This window comes from Solea senegalensis, unplaced genomic scaffold, assembly GCF_019176455.1.
Source record: "Solea senegalensis isolate Sse05_10M unplaced genomic scaffold, IFAPA_SoseM_1 scf7180000017095, whole genome shotgun sequence".
Classification (NCBI taxonomy): Eukaryota; Metazoa; Chordata; class Actinopteri; order Pleuronectiformes; family Soleidae; genus Solea; species Solea senegalensis.
The window spans coordinates 1-27,789 of NW_025322235.1; the positions used below are offsets into that span (position 1 = coordinate 1).

Genomic DNA, 27,789 nt, shown 5'->3' on the forward strand with positions numbered 1-27,789 from the left:
ACAGATTTTATGTGAGAAATACTCATCAAGAATGGGTCACAGAGCTTTTGAGTCTACATCTGCAAACCCGCAATTCCACCTCACTCACAAAGGACTTACATTGATGAGGCTTTATGCTTGCAATAGTTCAGTGGATGTTTTGTGTGGGATTTTGAATGTGGGACCTCTTTCAGCCAAAGTGAGAATAAGACCAACAAAATGTACTCATTTCTCCAGGGAAGCATGTCTGCTAAGGCCTAAGATTACGATAAGATAACATGTTTTAGGATTCCTTTTCTTTGTATAAAGGTGAGTCAAGTAGGTCTCTCCTTCCAATCTCTTTATTTCTCAATAGTCTTCACTTTCATTCAAAATCCCTATTGATCATGGTTGACAGGTTTATAGAGTTTGACACTTTAAATGTGCAATACCACCACAGTCACAAACAACTCGCATTAGTAAGGACGGAATTTGTAGTTGAGATAGGGCTCGACTGTGTGAGTCATTCAGTACATTTGGCAAGGACAAACTTCATGGTTGAAACACTCTGAGATTTCAACCCAGGACCTTCGACTGCTATTGCAAAGCCAACAGAGCAGAAGTTGCAGGTAAGCGTGACGTCCTGACAGAAGAACGGGGGCTGTATAGGGCTCGTCCGGGATTTGAACCCCGGACCTCTCGCACCCTAAGCGAGAATCATACCCCTAGACCAACGAGCCACGAACCTTGCGCCATTTTCTATGTAGGTGTCCTGTTACAGATTGTATGTGAGAACTATTACAATATCACCAGATTAAGTTAAAAAGACAAGGGAAATTGGGAAAAGATACTGTTGGACTATGTTTTATGTTCTGTCTGTGAAGGTTCTTAGTCATCCAGATCATTGTCAGGAGTTTGCTGTGGACAACAAGACTTGCTGGAGTTAGGTTGAAGATGTTTTAACGCTCATCCACGAGGCTTCTTCACTTCTGACTGTCTTGTGGATAAAAAAAAGAAATCCAGGTATTTAGCCTCTGTAAGCTGGATACATGTAAAGAAACCGTGCATTGGATGTGTTTGCTCACTGGTGTGTGTGCGCAAATTAAACTACTAAACTCCACCCTCTTCAAACTTGCGTTACCACGGCTGTTAGATTTGGCAAGGACAAACTTCATGGTTGAAACATTGCTGTGTGAAAGGCTTTTCTGGGATTTGAACCCAGGACCTTTCACGGCCATTGCATTCATTTTCTTTTTATCAAGTGGTCTTGCTTGAGGTAAGTTGAAGATATTTCACCTCTCATCCAAGCGACCCACTCTGCTAATGTGTGTTGGAGTTCACCTTTGTTTGTCAGTGGTTTGCTTGTTGACCCCTAATGGAAAAGAGCTAAGGGCAGCATTGTAGGTGACTAATAGTTGGTGTCTTAGGCCCCCTTCTCTGTTGTGTGATGGTTTTCTAGGCTAAAAAAATAAGGTTATTTCATTCCCCTTTCAAACCATATGTCCCCCTTGGCCAGAATGTGGACATTCTCGTCATCAACAGAGTATCTTTTGTTCTTCAGATGCAAATGCGCAGCCCGGTCTGGACAAGTCACAGCTACCCGCCAAGTCAGGATGGCCGAGCGGTCCAAGGCGCTGCGTTCAGGTCGCAGTCTCCCATGGAGGCGTGGGTTCGAATCCCACTTCTGACAGGATAATTTTTGGGGCAGCCGGACTTTGCCTCATAACAGAACAATTGGGCGTTCAAATCCCTAGACACGTCAACAATTGGCCTAGCCCATAGCAAACTACTTGCCCCCATTCACAGCCATTGCTCCCTTGGTGTACTCAGGTGGTTCCCACTGCTCCTTGGATTCCCTGCATTCGGTGTGCGTGCGCAAATTAAACGACTCTTTAAGCATGCGAGATTCCAGCTTGGTCACATTCACTACACTTGGCAAAGACTTGACTGGTTTCATGGTTGAAACAGTGCTGTGTGAAAGGCCTTTCTGCAAGAACCGTAGCGCAAGTCCCAGGAAACAGGGAACTCCCACATCTCAAACGTTATAATTGGACCACACCTGCAGAGGGCTCGTCCGGGATTTGAACCCGGGACCTCTTGCACCCAAAGCGAGAATCATACCCCTAGACCAACGAGCCTCTATAGAGGGGAAATATTCTATGTAGGTGTCGTGTTACAGATTTTATGTGAGAAATACTCATCAAGAATGGGTCACAGAGCTTTTGAGTCTACATCTGCAAACCCGCAATTCCACCTCACTCACAAAGGACTTACATTGATGAGGCGTTATGCTTGCAATAGTTCAGTGGATGTTTTGTGTGGGATTTTGAATGTGGGACCTCTTTCAGCCAAAGTGAGAATAAGACCAACAAAATGTACTCATTTCTCCAGGGAAGCATGTCTGCTAAGGCCTAAGATTACGATAAGATAACATGTTTTAGGATTCCTTTTCTTTGTATAAAGGTGCGTCAAGTAGGTCTCTCCTTCCAATCTCTTTATTTCTCAATAGTCTTCACTTTCATTCAAAATCCCTATTGATCATGGTTGACAGGTTCATAGAGTTTGCCACTTTAAATGTGCAATACCACCACAGTCACAAACAACTCGCATTAGTAAGGACGGAATTTATAGTTGAGATAGGGCTCGACTGTGTGAGTCATTCAGTACATTTGGCAAGGACAAACTTCATGGTTGAAACACTGCTGTGTGAAAGGCTTATCTGTGATTTCAACCCAGGACCTTCGACTGCTATTGCAAAGCCAACAGAGCAGAAGTTGCAGGTAAGCGTGACATCCTGACAGAAGAACGGGGGCTGTATAGGGCTCGTCCGGGATTTGAACGCGGGACCTCTCGCACCCTAAGCGATAATCATACCCCTAGACCAACGAGCCACGAACCTTGCGCCATTTTCTATGTAGGTGTCCTGTTACAGATTGTATGTGAGAACTATTACAATATCACCAGATTAAGTTAAAAAGACAAGGGAAATTGGGAAAAGATACTGTTGGACTATGTTTTATGTTCTGGCTGTGAAGGTTCTTAGACATCCAGATCATTGTCAGGAGTTTGCTGTGGACAACAAGACTTGCTGGAGTTAGGTTGAAGATGTTTTAACGCTCATCCACGAGGCTTCTTCACTTCTGACTGTCTTGTGGATAAAAAAAAGAAATCCAGGTATTTAGCCTCTGTAAGCTGGATACATGTAAAGAAACCGTGCATTGGATGTGTTTGCTCACTGGTGTGTGTGCGCAAATTAAACTACTAAACTCCACCCTCTTCAAACTTGCGTTACCACGGCTGTTAGATTTGGCAAGGACAAACTTCATGGTTGAAACATTGCTGTGTGAAAGGCTTTTCTGTGATTTGAACCCAGGACCTTTCACGGCCATTGCATTCATTTTCTTTTTATCAAGTGGTCTTGCTTGAGGTAAGTTGAAGATATTTCACCTCTCATCCAAGAGCCCCACTCTGCTAATGTGTGTTGGAGTTCACCTTTGTTTGTCAGTGGTTTGCTTGTTGACCCCTAATGGAAAAGAGCTAAGGGCAGCATTGTAGGTGACTAATAGTTGGTGTCTTAGGCCACCTTCTCTGTTGTGTGATGGTTTTCTAGGTTAAAAAAAGAAGATGATTTCATTCCTCTTCCAGACCATGTGTCCCCCTTGGCCAGAATGTGGACATTCTCGTCATCAAAAGAGTATCTTTTGTTCTTCAGATGCAAATGGGCAGCCCGGTCTGGACATGTCGCCGTCACCTGCCAAGTCAGGATGGCCGAGCGGTCCAAGGCGCTGCGTTCAGGTCGCAGTCTCCCATGGAGGCGTGGGTTCGAATCTCACTTCTGACAGGATACCTTTTGGGGCAGCCGGAATTACCCTCATAACAGAACAGTTGGGATCTCAAATACCCAGACACGTCAACAACTGGCATAACCCATAGCAAACAACTCGGCCCCACTGCTCCTCGAGTTCCCTGCATTTGGTGTGCGTGTGCAAATTAAAAGACTCTTTAAGCATGTGACATAAAAGCTTTGTTACATTAACTACATTTGGCAAAGACTGGACTACTTTCATGGTTGAAACAGTGCTGTCTGAAAGGCCTTTCTGCAAGAATCATACCGCAAGTCCAACGAGGTGGGAAGCTTCCAAATGTTACAGTTGGACCACACCTGCAGAGGGCTCGTCCAGGATTTGAACCCGGGACCTCTCGCACCCAAAGCGAGAATCATACCCCTAGACCAACGAGCCACAAGCTTTGTGCCATATTCTATGTAGGTGTCCTGGTACAGATTTTATGTGAGAAATACTCGTCAAGAATGGGTCACAGAGCTTTTGAGTCTACATCTGCAAACCCGCAATTCCACCTCAGTCACAAAGGACTTACATTGATGAGGATTTATGCTTGCAACAGTTAAGTGAATGTTTTGTGTGGGATTTTGAATGTGGGACCTCTTTCAGCCAAAGTGAGAATAAGACCAACAAAATGTACTCATTTCTCCAGGGAAGCATGTCTGCTAAGGCCTAAGATTACGATAAGATAACATGTTTTAGGATTCCTTTTCTTTGTATAAAGGTGAGTCAAGTAGGTCTCTCCTTCCAAATTCCTTTGCTTCAATAGTTTCACTTTCTGCCATTCAAGATCCCTATTGGATCATGGTTGCTGACAGGTTCATAGAGTTACATACTTTAAATGCAGTACCACCACAGTCACAACAACTCGCATTAGTAAGGACGGAATTTATAGCTGAGATGGGGCTCAATGAGTCATTCAGTACATTTGGTAAGACAACACATGGTTGAAACACTCTGAGATTTCCTCAAACTGACCTTTCGACTGCTACAGCTAGAAGTTGCAGGTAAGCGTGACGTCCTGACAGAAGAACGGGGGCTGTATAGGGCTCGTCCGGGATTTGAACCCGGGACCTCTCGCACCCTAAGCGAGAATCATACCCCTAGACCAACGAGCCACGAAGCTTGCACCATTTTATATGTAGGTCTCCTGTTACAGATTGTATGTGAGAACTATTACAATATCACCAGATTAAGTTAAAAAGACAAGGGAAATTGGTAAAAGATACTGTTGGACTATGTTTTATGTTCTGTCTGTGAAGGTTCTTAGACATCCAGATCATTGTCAGGAGTTTGCTGTGGACAACAAGACTTGCTGGAGTTAGGTTGAAGATGTTTTAACGCTCATCCATGAGGCTTCTTCACTTCTGACTGTCTTGTGGATAAAAAAAAAAATCCAGGTATTTAGCCTCTGTAAGCTGGATACATGTAAAGAAAACGTTACATTGAACAACGCAGGTCGTTCACACTCTGACCCACTTCCGGGTAGTTAGTTTCACCTGAGTCAAGTTGGGAATGACCGTTGTTGGGGTCACCTGAGAGACACCTCACAGAATAAGTGTAAAAATCCAGCTTCTGACCAGAGTGGTATGATGTATTCTGTAACAGCCCAGACCACAATCCAGATGAAAAGTTTTATTGAGAGACGCAGGATTCTCACCCACAACTTCAGGGAAAGACTGTCACCTGAATGCAGGGCCTTCCTGACTCTATACACTTTAAAAACATTTCAACTGCACAGGTGGGTTCCCAGTGGTTCCCAGTGGTTCCCAGTGGTTCCCAGTGGTTCCCAGTGGTTCCCAGTGGTTCCCAGTGGTTCCCAGTGGTTCCCAGTGGTTCCATGGTGTAATGGTTAGCACTCTGGACTCTGAATCCAGCAATCCGAGTTCAAATCTCGGTGGAACCTGTCTTTTTGCTATTTACGCTAGCCAAATTGATGAAGAATGAAATGTGGCACAGCTTGGAAAAAGACTGCAAGTTTGTCATGTTGCTGTGATCAGCTCAGAAGTCAGAAAGCTTCCCAACAGATCCTTCTTCAGTGCCCCCTTTGGTATAATGGGGTGGGGAAGCTGACTAAAGACTGTCTGCCTCTGTTTCGCCTCACCTGCTGTACTATCTGGAGTACCATTTGGCTAGTAACAGAACAGTTGGTGGTTCAAATCCCTGGACACGTCAAGGACTGGCATACCCCATAGCAAACAACTCGCGCCCATTCACACCCATTGCTCCCTTGGCGTAGGCAGGCCCAGTGTCCTTGGCTTGCATTGGATGTGTTTGCTCACTGGTGTGTGTGCCCAAATTAAACTACTAAACTCCACCCTCTTCAAACTTGCGTTACCACGGCTGTTAGATTTGGCAAGGACAAACTTCATGGTTGAAACATTATTGTGTGAAAGGCTTTTCTGGGATTTGAACCCAGGACTTTTCACGGCCATTGCATTCATTTTCTTTTTATCAAGTGGTCTTGCTTGAGGTAAGTTGAAGATATTTCACCTCTCATCCAAGAGACACACTCTGCTAATGTGTGTTGGAGTTCACCTTTGTTTGTCAGTGGTTTGCTTGTTGACCCCTAATGGAAAAGAGCTAAGGGCAGCATTGTAGGTGACTAATAGTTGGTGTCTTAGGCCACCTTCTCTGTTGTGTGATGGTTTTCTAGGCTAAAAAATTAAGGTTATTTCATTCCCCTTTCAAACCATATGTCCCCCTTGGCCAGAATGTGGACATTCTCGTCATCAACAGAGTATCTTTTGTTCTTCAGATGCAAATGAGCAGCCCGGTCTGGACAAGTCACAGCTACCCGCCAAGTCAGGATGGCCGAGCGGTCCAAGGCGCTGCGTTCAGGTCGCAGTCTCCCATGGAGGCGTGGGTTCGAATCCCACTTCTGACAGGATACCTTTTGGGGCAGCCGGAATTACCCTCATAACAGAACAGTTGGGATCTCAAATACCCAGACACGTCAACAACTGGCATAACCCATAGCAAACAACTCGGCCCCACTGCTCCTCGAGTTCCCTGCATTTGGTGTGCGTGTGCAAATTAAACGTCTCTTTAAGCATGTGACATAAAAGCTTTGTTACATTAACTACATTTGGCAAAGACTGGACTACTTTCATGGTTGAAACAGTGCTGTCTGAAAGGCCTTTCTGCAAGAATCATACCACAAGTCCAACGAGGTGGGAAGCTTCCAAATGTTACAGTTGGACCACACCTGCAGAGGGCTCGTCCGGGATTTGAACCCGGGACCTCTCGCACCCAAAGCGAGAATCATACCCCTAGACCAACGAGCCTCTATAGAGGGGAAATATTCTATGTAGGTGGCGTGTTACAGATTTTATGTGAGAAATACTCATCAAGAATGGGTCACAGAGCTTTTGAGTCTACATCTGCAAACCCGCAATTCCACCTCACTCACAAAGGACTTACATTGATGAGGCTTTATGCTTGCAATAGTTCAGTGGATGTTTTGTGTGGGATTTTGAATGTGGGACCTCTTTCAGCCAAAGTGAGAATAAGACCAACAAAATGTACTCATTTCTCCAGGTAAGCATGTCTGCTAAGGCCTAAGATTACGATAAGATAACATGTTTTAGGATTCCTTTTCTTTGTATAAAGGTGAGTCAAGTAGGTCTCTCCTTCCAATCTCTTTATTTCTCAATAGTCTTCACTTTCATTCAAGATCCCTATTGATCATGGTTGACAGGTTCATAGAGTTTGCCACTTTAAATGTGCAATACCACCACAGTCACAAACAACTCGCATTAGTAAGGACGGAATTTGTAGTTGAGATAGGGCTCAACTGTGTGAGTCATTCAGTACATTTGGCAAGGACAAACTTCATGGTTGAAACACTCTGAGATTTCAACCCAGGACCTTCGACTGCTATTGCAAAGCCAACAGAGCAGAAGTTGCAGGTAAGCGTGACGTCCTGACAGAAGAACGGGGGCTGTATAGGGCTCGTCCGGGATTTGAACCCCGGACCTCTCGCACCCTAAGCGAGAATCATACCCCTAGACCAACGAGCCACGAACCTTGCGCCATTTTCTATGTAGGTGTCCTGTTACAGATTGTATGTGAGAACTATTACAATATCACCAGATTAAGTTAAAAAGACAAGGGAAATTGGGAAAAGATACTGTTGGACTATGTTTTATGTTCTGTCTGTGAAGGTTCTTAGACATCCAGATCATTGTCAGGAGTTTGCTGTGGACAACAAGACTTGCTGGAGTTAGGTTGAAGATGTTTTAACGCTCATCCACGAGGCTTCTTCACTTCTGACTGTCTTGTGGATAAAAAAAAGAAATCCAGGTATTTAGCCTCTGTAAGCTGGATACATGTAAAGAAAACATGCATTGGATGTGTTTGCTCACTGGTGTGTGTGCGCAAATTAAACTACTAAACTCCACCCTCTTCAAACTTGCGTTACCACGGCTGTTAGATTTGGCAAGGACAAACTTCATGGTTGAAACATTGCTGTGTGAAAGGCTTTTCTGGGATTTGAACCCAGGACCTTTCACGGCCATTGCATTCATTTTCTTTTTATCAAGTGGTCTTGCTTGAGGTAAGTTGAAGATATTTCACCTCTCATCCAAGAGACCCACTCTGCTAATGTGTGTTGGAGTTCACCTTTGTTTGTCAGTGGGTTGCTTGTTGACCCCTAATGGAAAAGAGCTAAGGGCAGCATTGTAGGTGACTAATAGTTGGTGTCTTAGGCCACCTTCTCTGTTGTGTGATGGTTTTCTAGGCTAAAAAAATAAGGTTATTTCATTCCCCTTTCAAACCATATGTCCCCCTTGGCCAGAATGGGGACATTCTCGTCATCAACAGAGTATCTTTTGTTCTTCAGATGCAAATGGGCAGCCCGGTCTGGACAAGTCACAGCTGCCCGCCAAGTCAGGATGGCCGAGCGGTCCAAGGCGCTGCGTTCAGGTCGCAGTCTCCCATGGAGGCGTGGGTTCGAATCCCACTTCTGACAGGATAACTTTTGGGGCAGCCGGACTTTGCCTCATAACTGAACAGTTGGGCGTTCAAATCCCTAGACACGTCAACAATTGGCCTAGCCCATAGCAAACTACTTGCCCCCATTCACAGCCATTGCTCCCTTGGTGTACTCAGGTGGTGCCCACTGCTCCTTGGATTCCCTGCATTCCCTGCAAATTAAACGACTCTTTAAGCATGCGAGATTCCAGCTTGGTCACATTCACTACACTTGGCAAAGACTTGACTGGTTTCATGGTTGAAACAGTGCTGTGTGAAAGGCCTTTCTGCAAGAATCGTAGCGCAAGTCCAAGGAAACAGGGAACTCCCACATCTCAAACGTTATAATTGGACCACACCTGCAGAGGGCTCGTCCGGGATTTGAACCCAGGACCTCTCGCACCCAAAGCGAGAATCATACCCCTAGACCAACGAGCCTCTATAGAGGGGAAATATTCTATGTAGGTGTCGTGTTACAGATTTTATGTGAGAAATACTCATCAAGAATGGGTCACAGAGCTTTTGAGTCTACATCTGCAAACCAGCAATTCCACCTCACTCACAAAGGACTTACATTGATGAGGCTTTATGCTTGCAATAGTTCAGTGGATGTTTTGTGTGGGATTTTGAATGTGGGACCTCTTTCAGCCAGAGAATAAGACCAACAAAATGTACTCATTTCTCCAGGGAAGCATGTCTGCTAAGGCCTAAGATTACGATAAGATAACATGTTTTAGGATTCCTTTTCTTTGTATAAAGGTGAGTCAAGTAGGTCTCTCCTTCCAATCTCTTTATTTCTCAATAGTCTTCACTTTCATTCAAAATCCCTATTGATCATGGTTGACAGGTTTATAGAGTTTGACACTTTAAATGTGCAATACCACCACAGTCACAAACAACTCGCATTAGTAAGGACGGAATTTGTAGTTGAGATAGGGCTCGACTGTGTGAGTCATTCAGTACATTTGGCAAGGACAAACTTCATGGTTGAAACACTCGGAGATTTCAACCCAGGACCTTCGACTGCTATTGCAAAGCCAACAGAGCAGAAGTTGCAGGTAAGCGGGACGTCCTGACAGAAGAACGGGGGCTGTATAGGGCTCGTCCGGGATTTGAACCCGGGACCTCTCGCACCCTAAGCGAGAATCATACCCCTAGACCAACGAGCCACGAACCTTGCGCCATTTTCTATGTAGGTGTCCTGTTACAGATTGTATGTGAGAACTATTACAATATCACCAGATTAAGTTAAAAAGACGAGGGAAATTGGGAAAAGATACTGTTGGACTATGTTTTATGTTCTGTCTGTGAAGGTTCTTAGACATCCAGATCATTGTCAGGAGTTTGCTGTGGACAACAAGACTTGCTGGAGTTAGGTTGAAGATGTTTTAACGCTCATCCACGAGGCTTCTTCACTTCTGACTGTCTTGTGGATAAAAAAAAAGAAATCCAGGTATTTAGCCTCTGTAAGCTGGATACATGTAAAGAAAACGTGCATTGGATGTGTTTGCTCACTGGTGTGTGTGCGCAAATTAAACTACTAAACTCCACCCTCTTCAAACTTGCGTTACCACGGCTGTTAGATTTGGCAAGGACAAACTTCATGGTTGAAACATTGCTGTGTGAAAGGCTTTTCTGGGATTTGAACCCAGGACCTTTCACAGCCATTGCATTCATTTTCTTTTTATCAAATGGTCTTGCTTGAGGTAAGTTGAAGATATTTCACCTCTCATCCAAGAGACCCACTCTGCTAATGTGTGTTGGAGTTCACCTTTGTTTGTCAGTGGTTTGCTTGTTGACCCCTAATGGAAAAGAGCTAAGGGCAGCATTGTAGGTGACTAATAGTTGGTGGCTTAGGCCACCTTCTCTGTTGTGTGATGGTTTTCTAGGCTAAAAAAATAAGGTTATTTCATTCCCCTTTCAAACCATATGTCCCCCTTGGCCAGAATGTGGACATTCTCGTCATCAACAGAGTATCTTTTCTTCTTCAGATGCAAATGGGCAGCCCGGTCTGGACAAGTCACAGCTACCCGCCAAGTCAGGATGGCCGAGCGGTCCAAGGCGCTGTGTTCAGGTCGCAGTCTCCCATGGAGGCGTGGGTTCGAATCCCACTTCTGACAGGATAACTTTTGGGGCAGCCGGACTTTGCCTCATAACAGAACAGTTGGGCGTTCAAATTCCTAGACACGTCAACAATTGGCCTAGCCCATAGCAAACTACTTGCCCCCATTCACAGCCATTGCTCCCTTGGTGTACTCAGGTGGTGCCCACTGCTCCTTGGATTACCTGCATTCGGTGTGCGTGCGCAAATTAAACGACTCTTTAAGCATGCGAGATTCCAGCTTGGTCACATTCACTACACTTGGCAAAGACTTGACTGGTTTCATGGTTGAAACAGTGCTGTGTGAAAGGCCTTTCTGCAAGAATCGTAGCGCAAGTCCAAGGAAACAGGGAACTCCCACATCTCAAACGTTATAATTGGAACACACCTGCAGAGGGCTCGTCCGGGATTTGAACCCGGGACCTCTCGCACCCAAAGCGAGAATCATACCCCTAGACCAACGAGCCTCTATAGAGGGGAAATATTCTATGTAGGTGTCGTGTTACAGATTTTATGTGAGAAATACTCATCAAGAATGGGTCACAGAGCTTTTGAGTCTACATCTGCAAACCCGCAATTCCACCTCACTCACAAAGGACTTACATTGATGAGGCTTTATGCTTGCAATAGTTCAGTGGATGTTTTGTGTGGGATTTTGAATGTGGGACCTCTTTCAGCCAGAGAATAAGACCAACAAAATGTACTCATTTCTCCAGGGAAGCATGTCTGCTAAGGCCTAAGATTACGATAAGATAACATGTTTTAGGATTCCTTTTCTTTGTATAAAGGTGAGTCAAGTAGGTCTCTCCTTCCAATCTCTTTATTTCTCAATAGTCTTCACTTTCATTCAAAATCCCTATTGATCATGGTTGACAGGTTCATAGAGTTTGCCACTTTAAATGTGCAATACCACCACAGTCACAAACAACTCGCATTAGTAAGAACAGAATTTATAGTTGAGATAGGGCTCGACTGTGTGAGTCATTCAGTACATTTGGCAAGGACAAACTTCATGGTTGAAACACTGCTGTGTGAAAGGCTTATCTGAGATTTCAACCCAGGACCTTCGGCTGCTATTGCAAAGCCAACAGAGCAGAAGTTGCAGGTAAGCGTGACGTCCTGACAGAAGAACGGGGGCTGTATAGGGCTCGTCCGGGATTTGAACCCGGGACCTCTCGCACCCTAAGCGAGAATCATACCCCTAGACCAACGAGCCACGAACCTTGCGCCATTTTATATGTAGGTCTCCTGTTACAGATTGTATGTGAGAACTATTACAATATCACCAGATTAAGTTAAAAAGACAAGGGAAATTGGGAAAAGATACTGTTGGACTATGTTTTATGTTCTGTCTGTGAAGGTTCTTAGACATCCAGATCATTGTCAGGAGTTTGCTGTGGACAACAAGACTTGCTGGAGTTAGGTTGAAGATGTTTTAACGCTCATCCACGAGGCTTCTTCACTTCTGACTGTCTTGTGGATAAAAAAAAAAATCCAGGTATTTAGCCTCTGTAAGCTGGATACATGTAAAGAAAACGTTACATTGAACAACGCAGGTCGTTCACACTCTGACCCACTTCCGGGTAGTTAGTTTCACCTGAGTCAAGTTGGGAATGACCGTTGTTGGGGTCACCTGAGAGACACCTCACAGAATAAGTGTAAAAATCCAGCTTCTGACCAGAGTGGTATGATGTATTCTGTAACAGCCCAGACCACAATCCAGATGAAAAGTTTTATTGAGAGACGCAGGATTCTCACCCACAACTTCAGGGAAAGACTGTCACCTGAATGCAGGGCCTTCCTGACTCTATACACTTTAAAAACATTTCAACTGCACAGGTGGGTTCCCAGTGGTTCCCAGTGGTTCCATAGTGGTTCCATAGTGGTTCCATAGTGGTTCCATAGTGGTTCCATAGTGGTTCCCAGTGGTTCCATAGTGTAATGGTTAGCACTCTGGACTCTGAATCCAGCAATCCGAGTTCAAATCTCGGTGGAACCTGTCTTTTTGGTATTTACGCTAGCCAAATTGATGAAGAATGAAATGTGGCACAGCTTGGAAAAAGACTGCAAGTTTGTCATGTTGCTGTGATCAGCTCAGAAGTCAGAAAGCTTCCCAACAGATCCTTCTTCAGTGCCCCCTTTGGTATAATGGGGTGGGGAAGCTGACTAAAGACTGTCTGCCTCTGTTGCGCCTCACCTGCTGTACTATCTGGAGTACCATTTGGCTAGTAACAGAACAGTTGGTGGTTCAAATCCCTGGACACGTCAAGGACTGGCATACCCCATAGCAAACAACTCGCGCCCATTCACACCCATTGCTCCCTTGGCGTAGGCAGGCCCAGTGTCCTTGGCTTGCATTGGATGTGTTTGCTCACTGGTGTGTGTGCGCTGTCAAGACTGGCTCAGATGACTTGACAAAACAGCTACAAGAGAGATGCTGGCAATTTAACATTTATTTATAATCAACATAACAAGCTAAACCAAACATAACCTATATCTGTAATCAGGTGAATCAGTTGTAAATGCAGGTGTATGGATGTGTGTGAGTGTAGGATGTGAAACTAAGAACAAAACAATGTGAGCTGCAGGACGCCAGGCTGGAAATGGTGAGAGAGCCAGCACGGCTGGACTGTTGGGCTTTTAAGGCACAGCCCCGCCTCCGTAGTAACTGCACACACCTGTGATGCATAGGCTTGATTGCCTGCCTGATTGCCTGTGTGAAACAAAGAGAAAGGGAGAGAGACACACCTACACAACCCCGGCCACTCGGGGTCGTCACAGCGCAAATTAAACTACTAAACTCCACCCTCTTCAAACTTGCGTTACCACGGCTGTTAGATTTGGCAAGGACAAACTTCATGGTTGAAACATTATTGTGTGAAAGGCTTTTCTGGGATTTGAACCCAGGACTTTTCACGGCCATTGCATTCATTTTCTTTTTATCAAGTGGTCTTGCTTGAGGTAAGTTGAAGATATTTCACCTCTCATCCAAGAGACCCACTCTGCTAATGTGTGTTGGAGTTCACCTTTGTTTGTCAGTGGTTTGCTTGTTGACCCCTAATGGAAAAGAGCTAAGGGCAGCATTGTAGGTGACTAATAGTTGGTGTCTTAGGCCACCTTCTCTGTTGTGTGATGGTTTTCTAGGCTAAAAAAATAAGGTTATTTCATTCCCCTTTCAAACCATATGTCCCCCTTGGCCAGAATGTGGACATTCTCGTCATCAACAGAGTATCTTTTGTTCTTCAGATGCAAATGGGCAGCCCGGTCTGGACAAGTCACAGCTACCCGCCAAGTCAGGATGGCCGAGCGGTCCAAGGCGCTGCGTTCAGGTCGCAGTCTCCCATGGAGGCGTGGGTTCGAATCCCACTTCTGACAGGATAACTTTTGGGGCAGCCGGACTTTGCCTCATAACAGAACAGTTGGGCGTTCAAATCCCTAGACACGTCAACAATTGGCCTAGCCCATAGCAAACTACTTGCCCCCATTCACAGCCATTGCTCCCTTGGTGTACTCAGGTGGTGCCCACTGCTCCTTGGATTCCCTGCATTCGGTGTGCGTGCGCAAATTAAACGACTCTTTAAGCATGCGAGATTCCAGCTTGGTCACATTCACTACACTTGACTGGTTTCATGGTTGAAACAGTGCTGTGTGAAAGGCCTTTCTGCAAGAATCGTAGCGCAAGTCCCAGGAAACAGGGAACTCCCACATCTCAAACGTTATAATTGGACCACACCTGCAGAGGGCTCGTCCGGGATTTGAACCCGGGAACTCTCGCACCCAAAGCGAGAATCATACCCCTAGACCAACGAGCCTCTATAGAGGGGAAATATTCTATGTAGGTGTCGTGTTACAGATTTTATGTGAGAAATACTCATCAAGAATGGGTCACAGAGCTTTTGAGTCTACATCTGCAAACCCGCAATTCCACCTCACTCACAAAGGACTTACATTGATGAGGCTTTATGCTTGCAATAGTTCAGTGGATGTTTTGTGTGGGATTTTGAATGTGGGACCTCTTTCAGCCAAAGTGAGAATAAGACCAACAAAATGTACTCATTTCTCCAGGGAAGCATGTCTGCTAAGGCCTAAGATTACGATAAGATAACATGTTTTAGGATTCCTTTTCTTTGTATAAAGGTGAGTCAAGTAGGTCTCTCCTTCCAATCTCTTTATTTCTCAATAGTCTTCACTTTCATTCAAAATCCCTATTGATCATGGTTGACAGGTTCATAGAGTTTGCCACTTTAAATGTGCAATACCACCACAGTCACAAACAACTCGCATTAGTAAGAACAGAATTTATAGTTGAGATAGGGCTCGACTGTGTGAGTCATTCAGTACATTTGGCAAGGACAAACTTCATGGTTGAAACACTGCTGTGTGAAAAGCTTATCTGAAATTTCAACCCAGGACCTTCGACTGCTATTGCAAAGCAGAAGTTGCAGGTAAGCGTGACGTCCTGACAGAGGAACGGGGGCTGTATAGGGCTCGTCCGGGATTTGAACCCGGGACCTCTCGCACCCTAAGCGAGAATCATACCCCTAGACCAACGAGCCACGAACCTTGCGCCATTTTATATGTAGGTCTCCTGTTACAGATTGTATGTGAGAACTATTACAATATCACCAGATTAAGTTAAAAAGACAAGGGAAATTGGGAAAAGATACTGTTGGACTATGTTTTATGTTCTGTCTGTGAAGGTTCTTAGACATCCAGATCATTGTCAGGAGTTTGCTGTGGACAACAAGACTTGCTGGAGTTAGGTTGAAGATGTTTTAACGCTCATCCACGAGGCTTCTTCACTTCTGACTGTCTTGTGGATAAAAAAAAAATCCAGGTATTTAGCCTCTGTAAGCTGGATACATGTAAAGAAAACGTTACATTGAACAACGCAGGTCGTTCACACTCTGACCCACTTCCGGGTAGTTAGTTTCACCTGAGTCAAGTTGGGAATGACCGTTGTTGGGGTCACCTGAGAGACACCTCACAGAATAAGTGTAAAAATCCAGCTTCTGACCAGAGTGGTATGATGTATTCTGTAACAGCCCAGACCACAATCCAGATGAAAAGTTTTATTGAGAGACGCAGGATTCTCACCCACAACTTCAGGGAAAGACTGTCACCTGAATGCAGGGCCTTCTTGACTCTATACACTTTAAAAACATTTCAACTGCACAGGTGGGTTCCCAGTGGTTCCCAGTGGTTCCCAGTGGTTCCCAGTGGTTCCCAGTGGTTCCCAGTGGTTCCCAGTGGTTCCCAGTGGTTCCATGGTGTAATGGTTAGCACTCTGGACTCTGAATCCAGCAATCCGAGTTCAAATCTCGGTGGAACCTGTCTTTTTGCTATTTACGCTAGCCAAATTGATGAAGAATGAAATGTGGCACAGCTTGGAAAAAGACTGCAAGTTTGTCATGTTGCTGTGATCAGCTCAGAAGTCAGAAAGCTTCCCAACAGATCCTTCTTCAGTGCCCCCTTTGGTATAATGGGGTGGGGAAGCTGACTAAAGACTGTCTGCCTCTGTTGCGCCTCACCTGCTGTACTATCTGGAGTACCATTTGGCTAGTAACAGAACAGTTGGTGGTTCAAATCCCTGGACACGTCAAGGACTGGCATACCCCATAGCAAACAACTCGCGCCCATTCACACCCATTGCTCCCTTGGCGTAGGCAGGCCCAGTGTCCTTGGCTTGCATTGGATGTGTTTGCTCACTGGTGTGTGTGCCCAAATTAAACTACTAAACTCCACCCTCTTCAAACTTGCGTTACCACGGCTGTTAGATTTGGCAAGGACAAACTTCATGGTTGAAACATTATTGTGTGAAAGGCTTTTCTGGGATTTGAACCCAGGACTTTTCACGGCCATTGCATTCATTTTCTTTTTATCAAGTGGTCTTGCTTGAGGTAAGTTGAAGATATTTCACCTCTCATCCAAGAGACCCACTCTGCTAATGTGTGTTGGAGTTCACCTTTGTTTGTCAGTGGTTTGCTTGTTGACCCCTAATGGAAAAGAGCTAAGGGCAGCATTGTAGGTGACTAATAGTTGGTGTCTTAGGCCACCTTCTCTGTTGTGTGATGGTTTTCTAGGCTAAAAAAATAAGGTTATTTCATTCCCCTTTCAAACCATATGTCCCCCTTGGCCAGAATGTGGACATTCTCGTCATCAACAGAGTATCTTTTGTTCTTCAGATGCAAATGGGCAGCCCGGTCTGGACAAGTCACAGCTACCCGCCAAGTCAGGATGGCCGAGCGGTCCAAGGCGCTGCGTTCAGGTCGCAGTCTCCCATGGAGGCGTGGGTTCGAATCCCACTTCTGACAGGATAACTTTTGGGGCAGCCGGACTTTGCCTCATAACAGAACAGTTGGGCGTTCAAATTCCTAGACACGTCAACAATTGGCCTAGCCCATAGCAAACTACTTGCCCCCATTCACAGCCATTGCTCCCTTGGTGTACTCAGGTGGTGCCCACTGCTCCTTGGATTCCCTGCATTCGGTGTGCGTGCGCAAATTAAACGACTCTTTAAGCATGCGAGATTCCAGCTTGGTCACATTCACTACACTTGGCAAAGACTTGACTGGTTTCATGGTTGAAACAGTGCTGTGTGAAAGGCCTTTCTGCAAGAATCGTAGCGCAAGTCCCAGGAAACAGGGAACTCCCACATCTCAAACGTTATAATTGGACCACACCTGCAGAGGGCTCGTCCGGGATTTGAACCCGGGACCTCTCGCACCCAAAGCGAGAATCATACCCCTAGACCAACGAGCCTCTATAGAGGGGAAATATTCTATGTAGGTGTCGTGTTACAGATTTTATGTGAGAAATACTCATCAAGAATGGGTCACAGAGCTTTTGAGTCTACATCTGCAAACCCGCAATTCCACCTCACTCACAAAGGACTTACATTGATGAGGCTTTATGCTTGCAATAGTTCAGTGGATGTTTTGTGTGGGATTTTGAATGTGGGACCTCTTTCAGCCAAAGTGAGAATAAGACCAACAAAATGTACTCATTTCTCTAGGGAAGCATGTCTGCTAAGGCTTAAGATTACGATAAGATAACATGTTTTAGGATTCCTTTTCTTTGTATAAAGGTGAGTCAAGCAGGTCTCTCCTTCCAATCTCTTTATTTCTCAATAGTCTTCACTTTCATTCAAGATCCCTATTGATCATGGTTGACAGGTTCATAGAGTTTGCCACTTTAAATGTGCAGTACCACCACAGTCACAAACAACTCGCATTAGTAAGGACGGAATTTATAGTTGAGATGGGGCTCGACTGTGTGAGTCATTCAGTACATTTGGTAAGGACAAATTTCATGGTTGAAACACTCTGAGATTTCAAACCAGGACCTTCGACTGCTATTGCAAAGCAGAAGTTGCAGGTAAGCGTGACGTCCTGACAGAAGAACGGGGGCTGTATAGGGCTCGTCCGGGATTTGAACCCGGGACCTCTCGCACCCTAAGCGAGAATCATACCCCTAGACCAACGAGCCACGAACCTTGCGCCATTTTATATGTAGGTCTCCTGTTACAGATTGTATGTGAGAACTATTACAATATCACCAGATTAAGTTAAAAAGACAAGGGAAATTGGGAAAAGATACTGTTGGACTATGTTTTATGTTCTGTCTGTGAAGGTTCTTAGACATCCAGATCATTGTCAGGAGTTTGCTGTGGACAACAAGACTTGCTGGAGTTAGGTTGAAGATGTTTTAACGCTCATCCATGAGGCTTCTTCACTTCTGACTGTCTTGTGGATAAAAAAAAAAATCCAGGTATTTAGCCTCTGTAAGCTGGATACATGTAAAGAAAACGTTACATTGAACAACGCAGGTCGTTCACACTCTGACCCACTTCCGGGTAGTTAGTTTCACCTGAGTCAAGTTGGGAATGACCGTTGTTGGGGTCACCTGAGAGACACCTCACAGAATAAGTGTAAAAATCCAGCTTCTGACCAGAGTGGTATGATGTATTCTGTAACAGCCCAGACCACAATCCAGATGAAAAGTTTTATTGAGAGACGCAGGATTCTCACCCACAACTTCAGGGAAAGACTGTCACCTGAATGCAGGGCCTTCCTGACTCTATACACTTTAAAAACATTTCAACTGCACAGGTGGGTTCCCAGTGGTTCCCAGTGGTTCCCAGTGGTTCCCAGTGGTTCCCAGTGGTTCCCAGTGGTTCCCAGTGGTTCCCAGTGGTTCCCAGTGGTTCCCAGTGGCACCCAGTGGCACCCAGTGGTTCCACGTTGTAATGGTTAGCACTCTGGACTCTGAATCCAGCAATCCGAGTTCAAATCTTGGTGGAACCTGTCTTTTTGGTATTTACGCTAGCCAAATTGATGAAGAATGAAATGTGGCACAGCTTGGAAAAAGACTGCAAGTTTGTCATGTTGCTGTGATCAGCTCAGAAGTCAGAAAGCTTCCCAACAGATCCTTCTTCAGTGCCCCCTTTGGTATAATGGGGTGGGGAAGCTGACTAAAGACTGTCTGCCTCTGTTGCGCCTCACCTGCTGTACTATCTGGAGTACCATTTGGCTAGTAACAGAACAGTTGGTGGTTCAAATCCCTGGACATGTCAAGGACTGGCATACCCCATAGCAAACAACTCGCGCCCATTCACACCCATTGCTCCCTTGGCGTAGGCAGGCCCAGTGTCCTTGGCTTGCATTGGATGTGTTTGCGCAAATTAAACTACTAAACTCCACCCTCTTCAAACTTGCGTTACCACGGCTGTTAGATTTGGCAAGGACAAACTTCATGGTTGAAACATTGCTGTGTGAAAGGCTTTTCTGGGATTTGAACCCAGGACCTTTCACAGCCATTGCATTCATTTTCTTTTTATCAAATGGTCTTGCTTGAGGTAAGTTGAAGATATTTCACCTCTCATCCAAGAGACCCACTCTGCTAATGTGTGTTGGAGTTCACCTTTGTTTGTCAGTGGTTTGCTTGTTGACCCCTAATGGAAAAGAGCTAAGGGCAGCATTGTAGGTGACTAATAGTTGGTGTCTTAGGCCACCTTCTCTGTTGTGTGATGGTTTTCTAGGTTAAAAAAAGAAGATGATTTCATTCCTCTTCCAGACCATGTGTCCCCCTTGGCCAGAATGTGGACATTCTCGTCATCAAAAGAGTATCTTTTGTTCTGCAGATGCAAATGGGCAGCCCGGTCTGGACATGTCGCCGCCACCTGCCAAGTCAGGATGGCCGAGCGGTCCAAGGCGCTGCGTTCAGGTCGCAGTCTCCCATGGAGGCGTGGGTTCGAATCCCACTTCTGACAGGATACCTTTTGGGGCAGCCGGAATTAGCCTCATAACAGAACAGTTGGGATCTCAAATACCCAGACACGTCAACAACTGGCATAACCCATAGCAAACAACTCGGCCCCACTGCTCCTCGAGTTCCCTGCATTTGGTGTGCGTGTGCAAATTAAACGACTCTTTAAGCATGTGACATAAAAGCTTTGTTACATTAACTACATTTGGCAAAGACTGGACTACTTTCATGGTTGAAACAGTGCTGTCTGAAAGGCCTTTCTGCAAGAATCATACCGCAAGTCCAACGAGGTGGGAAGCTTCCAAATGTTACAGTTGGACCACACCTGCAGAGAGCTCGTACGGGATTTGAACCCGGGACCTCTCGCACCCAAAGCGAGAATCATACCCCTAGACCAACGAGCCACAACCCTTGTGCCATATTCTATGTAGGTGTCCTGGTACAGATTTTATGTGAGAAATACTCGTCAAGAATGGGTCACAGAGCTTTTGAGTCTACATCTGCAAACCCGCAATTCCACCTCAGTCACAAAGGACTTACATTGATGAGGATTTATGCTTGCAACAGTTCAGTGAATGTTTTGTGTGGGATTTTGAATGTGGGACCTCTTTCAGCCAAAGTGAGAATAAGACCAACAAAATGTACTCATTTCTCCAGGGAAGCATGTCTGCTAAGGCCTAAGATTACGATAAGATAACATGTTTTAGGATTCCTTTTCTTTGTATAAAGGTGAGTCAAGTAGGTCTCTCCTTCCAATCTCTTTATTTCTCAATAGTCTTCACTTTCATTCAAGATCCCTATTGATCATGGTTGACAGGTTCATAGAGTTTGCCACTTTAAATGTGCAATACCACCACAGTCACAAACCACTCGCATTAGTAAGGACGGAATTTATAGTTGAGATAGGGCTCGACTGTGTGAGTCATTCAGTACATTTGGCAAGGACAAACTTCATGGTTGAAACACTGCTGTGTGAAAGGCTTATCTGTGATTTCAACCCAGGACCTTCGACTGCTATTGCAAAGCCAACAGAGCAGAAGTTGCAGGTAAGCGTGACATGCTGACAGAAGAACGGGGGCTGTATAGGGCTCGTCCGGGATTTGAACCCGGGACCTCTCGCACCCTAAGCGAGAATCATACCCCTAGACCAACGAGCCACGAACCTTGCGCCATTTTCTATGTAGGTGTCCTGTTACAGATTGTATGTGAGAACTATTACAATATCACCAGATTAAGTTAAAAAGACAAGGGAAATTGGGAAAAGATACTGTTGGACTATGTTTTATGTTCTGTCTGTGAAGGTTCTTAGACATCCAGATCATTGTCAGGAGTTTGCTGTGGACAACAAGACTTGCTGGAGTTAGGTTGAAGATGTTTTAACGCTCATCCACGAGGCTTCTTCACTTCTGACTGTCTTGTGGATAAAAAAAAAAATCCAGGTATTTAGCCTCTGTAAGCTGGATACATGTAAAGAAAACGTTACATTGAACAACGCAGGTCGTTCACACTCTGACCCACTTCCGGGTAGTTAGTTTCACCTGAGTCAAGTTGGGAATGACCGTTGTTGGGGTCACCTGAGAGACACCTCACAGAATAAGTGTAAAAATCCAGCTTCTGACCAGAGTGGTATGATGTATTCTGTAACAGCCCAGACCACAATCCAGATGAAAAGTTTTATTGAGAGACGCAGGATTCTCACCCACAACTTCAGGGAAAGACTGTCACCTGAATGCAGGGCCTTCCTGACTCTATACACTTTAAAAACATTTCAACTGCACAGGTGGGTTCCCAGTGGTTCCCAGTGGTTCCATAGTGGTTCCATAGTGGTTCCATAGTGGTTCCATAGTGGTTCCCATTCCAGTGTAATGGTTAGCACTCTGGACTCTGAATCCAGCAATCCGAGTTCAAATCTCGGTGGAACCTGTCTTTTTGGTATTTACGCTAGCCAAATTGATGAAGAATGAAATGTGGCACAGCTTGGAAAAAGACTGCAAGTTTGTCATGTTGCTGTGATCAGCTCAGAAGTCAGAAAGCTTCCCAACAGATCCTTCTTCAGTGCCCCCTTTGGTATAATGGGGTGGGGAAGCTGACTAAAGACTGTCTGCCTCTGTTGCGCCTCACCTGCTGTACTATCTGGAGTACCATTTGGCTAGTAACAGAACAGTTGGTGGTTCAAATCCCTGGACACGTCAAGGACTGGCATACCCCATAGCAAACAACTCGCGCCCATTCACACCCATTGCTCCCTTGGCGTAGGCAGGCCCAGTGTCCTTGGCTTGCATTGGATGTGTTTGCTCACTGGTGTGTGTGCAAATTAAACTACTAAACTCCACCCTCTTCAAACTTGCGTTACCACGGCTGTTAGATTTGGCAAGGACAAACTTCATGGTTGAAACATTGCTGTGTGAAAGGCTTTTCTGGGATTTGAACCCAGGACCTTTCACGGCCATTGCATTCATTTTCTTTTTATCAAGTGGTCTTGCTTGAGGTAAGTTGAAGATATTTCACCTCTCATCCAAGAGACCCACTCTGCTAATGTGTGTTGGAGTTCACCTTTGTTTGTCAGTGGTTTGCTTGTTGACCCCTAATGGAAAAGAGCTAAGGGCAGCATTGTAGGTGACTAATAGTTGGTGTCTTAGGCCACCTTCTCTGTTGTGTGATGGTTTTCTAGGCTAAAAAAATAAGGTTATTTCATTCCCCTTTCAAACCATATGTCCCCCTTGGCCAGAATGTGGACATTCTCGTCATCAACAGAGTATCTTTTGTTCTTCAGATGCAAATGGGCAGCCCGGTCTGGACAAGTCACAGCTACCCGCCAAGTCAGGATGGCCGAGCGGTCCAAGGCGCTGCGTTCAGGTCGCAGTCTCCCATGGAGGCGTGGGTTCGAATCCCACTTCTGACAGGATAACTTTTGGGGCAGCCGGACTTTGCCTCATAACAGAACAGTTGGGCGTTCAAATCCCTAGACACGTCAACAATTGGCCTAGCCCATAGCAAACTACTTGCCCCCATTCACAGCCATTGCTCCCTTGGTGTACTCAGGTGGTGCCCACTGCTCCTTGGATTCCCTGCATTCGGTGTGCGTGCGCAAATTAAACGACTCTTTAAGCATGCGAGATTCCAGCTTGGTCACATTCACTACACTTGGCAAAGACTTGACTGGTTTCATGGTTGAAACAGTGCTGTGTGAAAGGCCTTTCTGCAAGAATCGTAGCGCAAGTCCCAGGAAACAGGGAACTCCCACATCTCAAACGTTATAATTGGACCACACCTGCAGAGGGCTCGTCCGGGATTTGAACCCGGGACCTCTCGCACCCAAAGCGAGAATCATACCCCTAGACCAACGAGCCTCTATAGAGGGGAAATATTCTATGTAGGTGTCGTGTTACAGATTTTATGTGAGAAATACTCATCAAGAATGGGTCACAGAGCTTTTGAGTCTACATCTGCAAACCCGCAATTCCACCTCACTCACAAAGGACTTACATTGATGAGGCTTTATGCTTGCAATAGTTCAGTGGATGTTTTGTGTGGGATTTTGAATGTGGGACCTCTTTCAGCCAAAGTGAGAATAAGACCAACAAAATGTACTCATTTCTCCAGGGAAGCATGTCTGCTAAGGCCTAAGATTACGATAAGATAACATGTTTTAGGATTCCTTTTCTTTGTATAAAGGTGAGTCAAGTAGGTCTCTCCTTCCAATCTCTTTATTTCTCAATAGTCTTCACTTTCATTCAAGATCCCTATTGATCATGGTTGACAGGTTCATAGAGTTTGCCACTTTAAATGTGCAATACCACCACAGTCACAAACAACTCGCATTAGTAAGGACGGAATTTATAGTTGAGATAGGGCTCGACTGGCAGGATTCATACATTTGGCAAGGACAAACTTCATGGACCTTCGGCTGCTATTGCAAAGCCAACAGAGCAGAAGTTGCAGGTAAGCGTGACGTCCTGACAGAAGAACGGGGGCTGTATAGGGCTCGTCCGGGATTTGAACCCGGGACCTCTCGCACCCTAAGCGAGAATCATACCCCTAGACCAACGAGCCACGAACCTTGCGCCATTTTCTATGTAGGTGTCCTGTTACAGATTGTATGTGAGAACTATTACAATATCACCAGATTAAGTTAAAAAGACAAGGGAAATTGGGAAAAGATACTGTTGGACTATGTTTTATGTTCTGTCTGTGAAGGTTCTTAGACATCCAGATCATTGTCAGGAGTTTGCTGTGGACAACAAGACTTGCTGGAGTTAGGTTGAAGATGTTTTAACGCTCATCCACGAGGCTTCTTCACTTCTGACTGTCTTGTGGATAAAAAAAAAAATCCAGGTATTTAGCCTCTGTAAGCTGGATACATGTAAAGAAAACGTTACATTGAACAACGCAGGTCGTTCACACTCTGACCCACTTCCGGGTAGTTAGTTTCACCTGAGTCAAGTTGGGAATGACCGTTGTTGGGGTCACCTGAGAGACACCTCACAGAATAAGTGTAAAAATCCAGCTTCTGACCAGAGTGGTATGATGTATTCTGTAACAGCCCAGACCACAATCCAGATGAAAAGTTTTATTGAGAGACGCAGGATTCTCACCCACAACTTCAGGGAAAGACTGTCACCTGAATGCAGGGCCTTCCTGACTCTATACACTTTAAAAACATTTCAACTGCACAGGTGGGTTCCCAGTGGTTCCCAGTGGTTCCATAGTGGTTCCATAGTGGTTCCATAGTGGTTCCATAGTGGTTCCATAGTGGTTCCATAGTGGTTCCATAGTGTAATGGTTAGCACTCTGGACTCTGAATCCAGCAATCCGAGTTCAAATCTCGGTGGAACCTGTCTTTTTGGTATTTACGCTAGCCAAATTGATGAAGAATGAAATGTGGCACAGCTTGGAAAAAGACTGCAAGTTTGTCATGTTGCTGTGATCAGCTCAGAAGTCAGAAAGCTTCCCAACAGATCCTTCTTCAGTGCCCCCTTTGGTATAATGGGGTGGGGAAGCTGACTAAAGACTGTCTGCCTCTGTTGCGCCTCACCTGCTGTACTATCTGGAGTACCATTTGGCTAGTAACAGAACAGTTGGTGGTTCAAATCCCTGGACACGTCAAGGACTGGCATACCCCATAGCAAACAACTCGCGCCCATTCACACCCATTGCTCCCTTGGCGTAGGCAGGCCCAGTGTCCTTGGCTTGCATTGGATGTGTTTGCGCAAATTAAACTACTAAACTCCACCCTCTTCAAACTTGCGTTACCACGGCTGTTAGATTTGGCAAGGACAAACTTCATGGTTGAAACATTGCTGTGTGAAAGGCTTTTCTGGGATTTGAACCCAGGACCTTTCACGGCCATTGCATTCATTTTCTTTTTATCAAATGGTCTTGCTTGAGGTAAGTTGAAGATATTTCACCTCTCATCCAAGAGACCCACTCTGCTAATGTGTGTTGGAGTTCACCTTTGTTTGTCAGTGGTTTGCTTGTTGACCCCTAATGGAAAAGAGCTAAGGGCAGCATTGTAGGTGACTAATAGTTGGTGTCTTAGGCCACCTTCTCTGTTGTGTGATGGTTTTCTAGGCTAAAAAAATAAGGTTATTTCATTCCCCTTTCAAACCATATGTCCCCCTTGGCCAGAATGTGGACATTCTCGTCATCAACAGAGTATCTTTTGTTCTTCAGATGCAAATGGGCAGCCCGGTCTGGACAAGTCACAGCTACCCGCCAAGTCAGGATGGCCGAGCGGTCCAAGGCGCTGCGTTCAGGTCGCAGTCTCCCATGGAGGCGTGGGTTCGAATCCCACTTCTGACAGGATAACTTTTGGGGCAGCCGGACTTTGCCTCATAACAGAACAGTTGGGCGTTCAAATCCCTAGACACGTCAACAATTGGCCTAGCCCATAGCAAACTACTTGCCCCCATTCACAGCCATTGCTCCCTTGGTGTACTCAGGTGGTGCCCACTGCTCCTTGGATTCCCTGCATTCGGTGTGCGTGCGCAAATTAAACGACTCTTTAAGCATGCGAGATTCCAGCTTGGTCACATTCACTACACTTGGCAAAGACTTGACTGGTTTCATGGTTGAAACAGTGCTGTGTGAAAGGCCTTTCTGCAAGAATCGTAGCGCAAGTCCCAGGAAACAGGGAACTCCCACATCTCAAACGTTATAATTGGACCACACCTGCAGAGGGCTCGTCCGGGATTTGAACCCGGGACCTCTCGCACCCAAAGCGAGAATCATACCCCTAGACCAACGAGCCTCTATAGAGGGGAAATATTCTATGTAGGTGTCGTGTTACAGATTTTATGTGAGAAATACTCATCAAGAATGGGTCACAGAGCTTTTGAGTCTACATCTGCAAACCCGCAATTCCACCTCACTCACAAAGGACTTACATTGATGAGGCTTTATGCTTGCAATAGTTCAGTGGATGTTTTGTGTGGGATTTTGAATGTGGGACCTCTTTCAGCCAAAGTGAGAATAAGACCAACAAAATGTACTCATTTCTCCAGGGAAGCATGTCTGCTAAGGCCTAAGATTACGATAAGATAACATGTTTTAGGATTCCTTTTCTTTGTATAAAGGTGAGTCAAGTAGGTCTCTCCTTCCAATCTCTTTATTTCTCAATAGTCTTCACTTTCATTCAAGATCCCTATTGATCATGGTTGACAGGTTCATAGAGTTTGCCACTTTAAATGTGCAATACCACCACAGTCACAAACAACTCGCATTAGTAAGGACGGAATTTATAGTTGAGATAGGGCTCGACTGTGTGAGTCATTCAGTACATTTGGCAAGGACAAACTTCATGGTTGAAACACTGCTGTGTGAAAGGCTTATCTGTGATTTCAACCCAGGACCTTCGACTGCTATTGCAAAGCCAACAGAGCAGAAGTTGCAGGTAAGCGTGACATCCTGACAGAAGAACGGGGGCTGTATAGGGCTCGTCCGGGATTTGAACCCGGGACCTCTCGCACCCTAAGCGAGAATCATACCCCTAGACCAACGAGCCACGAACCTTGCGCCATTTTCTATGTAGGTGTCCTGTTACAGATTGTATGTGAGAACTATTACAATATCACCAGATTAAGTTAAAAAGACAAGGGAAATTGGGAAAAGATACTGTTGGACTATGTTTTATGTTCTGTCTGTGAAGGTTCTTAGACATCCAGATCATTGTCAGGAGTTTGCTGTGGACAACAAGACTTGCTGGAGTTAGGTTGAAGATGTTTTAACGCTCATCCACGAGGCTTCTTCACTTCTGACTGTCTTGTGGATAAAAAAAAAATCCAGGTATTTAGCCTCTGTAAGCTGGATACATGTAAAGAAAACGTTACATTGAACAACGCAGGTCGTTCACACTCTGACCCACTTCCGGGTAGTTAGTTTCACCTGAGTCAAGTTGGGAATGACCGTTGTTGGGGTCACCTGAGAGACACCTCACAGAATAAGTGTAAAAATCCAGCTTCTGACCAGAGTGGTATGATGTATTCTGTAACAGCCCAGACCACAATCCAGTGATGTCAGCACTCTGAACTCTGAATCCAGCAATCCGAGTTCAAATCTCGGTGGAACCTGTCTTTTTGGTATTTACGCTAGCCAAATTGATGAAGAATGAAATGTGGCACAGCTTGGAAAAAGACTGCAAGTTTGTCA

At 45.3% G+C, this 27,789-nt stretch overlaps 32 non-coding genes across 32 annotated transcripts; 14 read left to right on the forward strand and 18 right to left on the reverse strand.

The window, feature by feature from the left end:
* Positions 1-1,565: 1,565 nt before the first annotated feature.
* trnal-cag lies at positions 1,566-1,648 on the forward strand. Its single transcript has one exon. It is a non-coding gene; the product is annotated as a tRNA-Leu (tRNA).
* A 376-nt stretch (positions 1,649-2,024) lies between these two features.
* Positions 2,025-2,096, reverse strand: trnap-ugg. Its single transcript has one exon. It is a non-coding gene; the product is annotated as a tRNA-Pro (tRNA).
* A 1,620-nt stretch (positions 2,097-3,716) lies between these two features.
* Positions 3,717-3,799, forward strand: trnal-cag. The gene has a single exon. It is a non-coding gene; the product is annotated as a tRNA-Leu (tRNA).
* A 328-nt stretch (positions 3,800-4,127) lies between these two features.
* On the reverse strand, positions 4,128-4,199 carry trnap-ugg. The gene has a single exon. It is a non-coding gene; the product is annotated as a tRNA-Pro (tRNA).
* A 647-nt stretch (positions 4,200-4,846) lies between these two features.
* trnap-agg lies at positions 4,847-4,918 on the reverse strand. Its single transcript has one exon. It is a non-coding gene; the product is annotated as a tRNA-Pro (tRNA).
* Positions 4,919-5,634: 716 nt separating this feature from the next.
* On the forward strand, positions 5,635-5,706 carry trnaq-cug. Its single transcript has one exon. It is a non-coding gene; the product is annotated as a tRNA-Gln (tRNA).
* An 898-nt stretch (positions 5,707-6,604) lies between these two features.
* Positions 6,605-6,687, forward strand: trnal-cag. The gene has a single exon. It is a non-coding gene; the product is annotated as a tRNA-Leu (tRNA).
* Positions 6,688-7,015: 328 nt separating this feature from the next.
* trnap-ugg lies at positions 7,016-7,087 on the reverse strand. The gene has a single exon. It is a non-coding gene; the product is annotated as a tRNA-Pro (tRNA).
* A 1,602-nt stretch (positions 7,088-8,689) lies between these two features.
* trnal-cag lies at positions 8,690-8,772 on the forward strand. Its single transcript has one exon. It is a non-coding gene; the product is annotated as a tRNA-Leu (tRNA).
* A 368-nt stretch (positions 8,773-9,140) lies between these two features.
* Positions 9,141-9,212, reverse strand: trnap-ugg. The gene has a single exon. It is a non-coding gene; the product is annotated as a tRNA-Pro (tRNA).
* A 659-nt stretch (positions 9,213-9,871) lies between these two features.
* On the reverse strand, positions 9,872-9,943 carry trnap-agg. Its single transcript has one exon. It is a non-coding gene; the product is annotated as a tRNA-Pro (tRNA).
* An 868-nt stretch (positions 9,944-10,811) lies between these two features.
* Positions 10,812-10,894, forward strand: trnal-cag. The gene has a single exon. It is a non-coding gene; the product is annotated as a tRNA-Leu (tRNA).
* A 376-nt stretch (positions 10,895-11,270) lies between these two features.
* On the reverse strand, positions 11,271-11,342 carry trnap-ugg. Its single transcript has one exon. It is a non-coding gene; the product is annotated as a tRNA-Pro (tRNA).
* Positions 11,343-12,019: 677 nt separating this feature from the next.
* Positions 12,020-12,091, reverse strand: trnap-agg. Its single transcript has one exon. It is a non-coding gene; the product is annotated as a tRNA-Pro (tRNA).
* Positions 12,092-12,802: 711 nt separating this feature from the next.
* On the forward strand, positions 12,803-12,874 carry trnaq-cug. The gene has a single exon. It is a non-coding gene; the product is annotated as a tRNA-Gln (tRNA).
* A 1,293-nt stretch (positions 12,875-14,167) lies between these two features.
* Positions 14,168-14,250, forward strand: trnal-cag. The gene has a single exon. It is a non-coding gene; the product is annotated as a tRNA-Leu (tRNA).
* Positions 14,251-14,615: 365 nt separating this feature from the next.
* On the reverse strand, positions 14,616-14,687 carry trnap-ugg. The gene has a single exon. It is a non-coding gene; the product is annotated as a tRNA-Pro (tRNA).
* Positions 14,688-15,359: 672 nt separating this feature from the next.
* Positions 15,360-15,431, reverse strand: trnap-agg. The gene has a single exon. It is a non-coding gene; the product is annotated as a tRNA-Pro (tRNA).
* Positions 15,432-16,136: 705 nt separating this feature from the next.
* Positions 16,137-16,208, forward strand: trnaq-cug. Its single transcript has one exon. It is a non-coding gene; the product is annotated as a tRNA-Gln (tRNA).
* Positions 16,209-17,106: 898 nt separating this feature from the next.
* trnal-cag lies at positions 17,107-17,189 on the forward strand. Its single transcript has one exon. It is a non-coding gene; the product is annotated as a tRNA-Leu (tRNA).
* A 376-nt stretch (positions 17,190-17,565) lies between these two features.
* Positions 17,566-17,637, reverse strand: trnap-ugg. Its single transcript has one exon. It is a non-coding gene; the product is annotated as a tRNA-Pro (tRNA).
* Positions 17,638-18,291: 654 nt separating this feature from the next.
* On the reverse strand, positions 18,292-18,363 carry trnap-agg. The gene has a single exon. It is a non-coding gene; the product is annotated as a tRNA-Pro (tRNA).
* A 1,700-nt stretch (positions 18,364-20,063) lies between these two features.
* On the forward strand, positions 20,064-20,146 carry trnal-cag. The gene has a single exon. It is a non-coding gene; the product is annotated as a tRNA-Leu (tRNA).
* A 328-nt stretch (positions 20,147-20,474) lies between these two features.
* trnap-ugg lies at positions 20,475-20,546 on the reverse strand. Its single transcript has one exon. It is a non-coding gene; the product is annotated as a tRNA-Pro (tRNA).
* A 681-nt stretch (positions 20,547-21,227) lies between these two features.
* On the reverse strand, positions 21,228-21,299 carry trnap-agg. Its single transcript has one exon. It is a non-coding gene; the product is annotated as a tRNA-Pro (tRNA).
* Positions 21,300-22,961: 1,662 nt separating this feature from the next.
* trnal-cag lies at positions 22,962-23,044 on the forward strand. The gene has a single exon. It is a non-coding gene; the product is annotated as a tRNA-Leu (tRNA).
* A 376-nt stretch (positions 23,045-23,420) lies between these two features.
* trnap-ugg lies at positions 23,421-23,492 on the reverse strand. The gene has a single exon. It is a non-coding gene; the product is annotated as a tRNA-Pro (tRNA).
* Positions 23,493-24,123: 631 nt separating this feature from the next.
* On the reverse strand, positions 24,124-24,195 carry trnap-agg. The gene has a single exon. It is a non-coding gene; the product is annotated as a tRNA-Pro (tRNA).
* Positions 24,196-24,907: 712 nt separating this feature from the next.
* Positions 24,908-24,979, forward strand: trnaq-cug. The gene has a single exon. It is a non-coding gene; the product is annotated as a tRNA-Gln (tRNA).
* Positions 24,980-25,861: 882 nt separating this feature from the next.
* trnal-cag lies at positions 25,862-25,944 on the forward strand. The gene has a single exon. It is a non-coding gene; the product is annotated as a tRNA-Leu (tRNA).
* A 376-nt stretch (positions 25,945-26,320) lies between these two features.
* trnap-ugg lies at positions 26,321-26,392 on the reverse strand. The gene has a single exon. It is a non-coding gene; the product is annotated as a tRNA-Pro (tRNA).
* Positions 26,393-27,073: 681 nt separating this feature from the next.
* trnap-agg lies at positions 27,074-27,145 on the reverse strand. The gene has a single exon. It is a non-coding gene; the product is annotated as a tRNA-Pro (tRNA).
* Positions 27,146-27,789: the final 644 nt, after the last annotated feature.